The following is a 4,737-nucleotide window of genomic DNA, read 5'->3' on the forward strand; positions in this document are numbered from 1 at the left end:
ACTAGAATGTGGGCTTCTCTGATTCTACTGTTCTACTTATCCAACCTCCTCCCCAAAACAAGACAGCAGGCCAGGTGACTAGAGAAAGGCAAATTATAAGGCCAATGTAAATAGCATCTGATGATGATTTGGGGACCAGACATGCTGCCTGATTCTATGGGTTTTCCAAGGTGGTGGCTTCTAGTTCACCATGGAAAGTGTGAGCTTCACAGATCACAACAAGACTAAGCTGGTGTTTCTGGTCCTGTTGTGCATATTCTAATGCGGAGACCACTAGAAGGAGCCACGCTCTTCAGTGCTAATTTATGGAATGTTTCCAGTGAAGCCAGGCATGGTCCGGTACGCCTTTAATCCCAGCATTGGGAGGCAGTAGCAGGTGGATCCCTGTGGGTTCAGGGCCATCCTGGTCTACACAGCAAGTTCCAGAATAGCCATGGCTACACAGAGAAAAAAAAAAAAAAAAAAAAGCAAAGCAAAGCAAAAACCCCCAAAGTTCCCAGTGAAAGACAGTCATTTGATCAGAGGTCAATGTTTTTTCATAGGGATTATATCCGTAGAGATGGACAGCATGGCTTATTAGCCAAGTGACATGACACCATAATGATTCTTAGGAAAGTGCCAACGCCAGGGCACCACTGTGAGCAGAGCAAAGCATATTAACAGAACAGCAGGTTTGCAGTACTTACACTGAGTCTGTGGAGGTGAGACTCTTACCTGCTTGTGTGTGTTCTCCAGACTGGGCTGTGATTTTCCTCTCAAACCATGAGGATGGGGCAGAAGCCAACAGGAGGGAGTGGTTGGAAACTCTTTGTTAAATATTAAGTTTTTGATGAGGTAAAGCCTTAAATGCCTCTTGGAGGATCATCTCATTAGGCTCCAGTAGTCTAAAGGATTGGAACACTCACCCCCTCTTTTGGGAGGGAGGAATTAAGACTGGCTCTCACATAGTCCAGACTGGCCTCAAACTCACTAAGTAGCCAAGACTGGTCTTAAAACTCCTGCTCCTCCAGCCTCTACCCACAAGCTCTGGAATTACCAGCATGCACCACCATGCCCTGATAACACCATCTTTTGATTAGAAACTCATAGTTCTTTTTCCTAGGAGTATAAAGCCGTGTTGGTTTAATAGGCCCAGGTCAAATCATAAATTTACTTTTCAAGGGCTGCTGCCTGGGCTGTTGTTTGGGTATTGTTATATATTGTGTGATATTTTGTTTGTATTCTGACAAATCAAGCTTGTCTGGAGATCAGAGGGCGAGCTAGCCAAGAGTTAACCATAGAGGCCAGCCAGTGGTGACACACACCTTTAATCCCAGCACTTGGGAGAAGGAAGCTGGAAGATCAGGGGTTCAAGGCCACCCTGGGCTATACGAGATTGAACTAGTCTAAAAGAGAAACAGAGCAAATCGGCAGAGGCTCACATCTTTAATCTCAGCGCCAGGCTCATGCTTTTGACCTCAGCACATGGGAGGCTCGCGCCTTTGATCCCGGCACATGGGAAGTGGAGACAGGAATATATAAGGTGGGTGGAGACAGGTCTCGGGCCCATTCAGTCTGAGGATTCCTAGAGACAGAATTTGCACCATTCGGTCTGAGATTTTCATAGAGGTAAGAAGTCTGGTGGCTGGCTGCTCTGCTTCTCTGACCTTTTAGCTTTCACCCTGATATCTGAGTTTTTATTGTTAAGACTAATTAGGGTCACGCTTCAGTTATACCTTCTTTCTGCAGCCTGTCTGGATCTTCAGTGTGTTACCCCGTTCCCTCCTACTTACTTGATTTATTTCCCCGTGGGTAGCACACTGGGTGTTCTTCATCAATACAGGTCAGTCCCTGCCCTGTCCCATCTTGTTTCTCACAGAGTCTAGGTCACCGACATTCCCAGGGAACCGATTGCTTATGTCACTACACAAGGGATGTGTTTGGCTTTCTTGTCACTTAGAGTCCCTGCATCCATCTCTGACACTGCCCCAGGGTTCCTGGAGAATCCTTAGGGTTTCCCCCTGAGAGAGTTGACCCTAAGTTGGCCTGTAGGTCTCCCCAGGAAGGGCTTCGCCTGTCTTTATCATTCTGACAAGGTCAAGCCTTGGACTTGAGGCAGAAGCATTGACTCTGGTCCCCGCTCACTCCCTTCCTTCTGATGCTGTGTCTCTGCTCTCTCCTGCTTAAGACAGTCTACACCGGGTGAGTTCTCTTTTTGTGTGTTTGGTTTTTTTGAGACAAGTTTCTCTGTGTAGCTTTGGGGCCTATACACCAGGCTAGCCTTGAACTCACTGGCTCTGCCTCTCAGTGCTAGGATCAAAGGCATGCGCCACCACCGTCCGGCCTTTGGAGAGTTCCTCCTTGAGAAAACGTTTCTTTCGTCTCTCCGCTGAGCAGTCCCCACTCCCTGTATCTCTCGGGTGGAGACCACACTGTCCACTGTGTTGTGGCTGCTTGTGTGCTTGTTTCTTTACTCTCCTCCCCTCACACTGCGCACTCCGGAAGGGAGCTGCAGCCACGTTCACCACAGTGTCTGTGTGTCCTAGGGAGGGACAAGGCGTTAGACACGTTCTTTGATAAGCAGACAGATAGGCAAAGGGGCCGTGACAAGGTAATGCAGACATCAAACTTCCAAGACAGCCAGCCTGGCTTCTTCCTCACTCTCCTGGCTTGAGACAGAAAGCCTGGCAGCTTAAAGCAAAGGGCCTGCCTTTCTCCCACCGGTAGGAAACCCTTGCTGTTGGACCAGTCCTGTGAGTTCAAGGCAGGATCAGGACTTACTTTCACAACAGTTATGGGCTAATCAGCCACGGTGTCCTTGTTTAAGCTGACTAACCCTAATTAGGGGAGGAAGACCCTTGAAAGACTTCACCCTAGCTCTCCAGGGGAGACTGGATTTTCAGACTCCGAGACCCAATCTGCTTGGCAAAGGGTCTTTCTCCATGTGCTCACTGGGCCCTCTCACCCCTAATAAAAACGTTTCTTCACCGTTGACTCTGTTCCTGTGTTGGAGAATTTCCCTACTGCTCCTGTCTCACGTGAGAATTTTCCTGCCTTTTCATTCTTCAACTGGCACAGAAAACAAACTTGCTTAAGACCCCTAGATGGTAACAGTAGATCAGTGCATGTTTATTGCATTTACTTCTTTTCATTCAAATAGCTTAGAGAGAAAGGAACAGAGAAATAATCCACAAGCCATTAATCTACTCTCTCTCTCTCTGTCTCTCTCTCTCTCTCTGTCTCTGTCTCTGTCTCTGTCTCTCTCTCAAAAGGAGGTTTGAAGGGATGATTTTTGAACAAGTGAGCCAATACACCACTCAACTACTGTTTTATAATTCCTAAGAGGAAAGCAGGGACCGTAAACCCCAGATGCCTGAGGGCCACATCTCGGCCTTCACTCACCTCCGTGGAGCATCACCAGTTTTTCAGCTTTTTGGTCAAACATGTTCACCAGACCGCCCACTTCTTTGATGCTGGGTGTTTGAGTATCAGCAGTCAAGTCCATGGGAGGGCAGTGGAGGGGGGGGAGTAGGGGCAGAGCACTCCCAATCTTTTCTCCCACCAGTAGGAACCCCCAGTGAGATGGCTCAGTGGGTAAAGGCTCTTGTCTCCAAGCTTGATTTGATCCCTACAATCCATATGGCAGGAGAGAACTGTCCCCCATGAAGTGTCGTCTGACCTCCACACGCACACTATGGCACGCCTGCTCCCCCACAAATTAACAGATGTCATTTTAAAAATTAATGAAGAGGGCTGGAACAACAGCTTACCAGTTAACACACATGCAGGCAAAACACTCATACACATAAAAATAAATAAATCTGAAAACATACTTAAAAAGAAGTGTACTACCGGAATTGTGTTTCTCTGAACCTCTGGTGGACACAGTGTTCTCAGGCCCACCCATAAACACTTTTCTAGAGAGACTGAGAAGACTAATCCAAGACTGAGGGGAAATGCTTTCCAAGGAGAATCCAATGCCAAGATGTTTGCAAGGCCTTGGTCTCCCAGCTCAGCTGCATACAGTCCCTGAGACTCTGGCTGCAAAGGAGGCGCACGGCGGGGCCACCCTCCTGCATTTGTCTTTGAAGGTGATGTAGAAAAGCAACTTAAACGTTTTGGAGCACAGGAACATCTCTGCTATTTCATGAGATCAGATGGTGGGAGGAGAGACACCGCTCTCAGAGTTCTTCCAGATATGCAGGACTGGGTCCTAACGCGCTTACTAAGGCCTGAGCACAGAGCGTATAAGGTAGATAGTCCTAAAGTGCTGCTCGGTGATAAAGATGTGGCGATTGCCATCCTGATGCCTTCACTATTGATGGATCACCCAATCCAATAACAAGGCCAGCATGGAACTCATGATCATGACCACATTTTCAAAGGATCTCATGGTTATCTGGGCTTGTTTTGTAACCTCAACTATGAACCTTTATGTTATCCTATAAAAGGACAGGAAGCTGAGCAGTGGCAGCTAATTGCCTGGAATGTTCTGGCAATGGCAATGGTGAGGAAGAGCCATAGGGGTGGCTGCATTTTCTAGGTTTGGTGGCTGCAAGGTCAATGCGCTGCCAATGCACTATTCATGCAACTCAAATAGCAGAAGAATGCTGTAGGTCAAAGCCCTTGAGGAGTCCTCCAAAGGCCGGTTCCATTACGGGGAATATGTCAGGGACACTCTCCAGTACAGCTTGTGGCATGTTGCCATGGTGTCTTCTTTAGTTTGGTGATAAAGATCTGCCTTTTCCCTGGATAGGA

The sequence above is a fragment of the Peromyscus eremicus genome, chromosome 1 (genome assembly GCF_949786415.1).
Source record: "Peromyscus eremicus chromosome 1, PerEre_H2_v1, whole genome shotgun sequence".
In the NCBI taxonomy this organism is placed as follows: Eukaryota; Metazoa; Chordata; class Mammalia; order Rodentia; family Cricetidae; genus Peromyscus; species Peromyscus eremicus.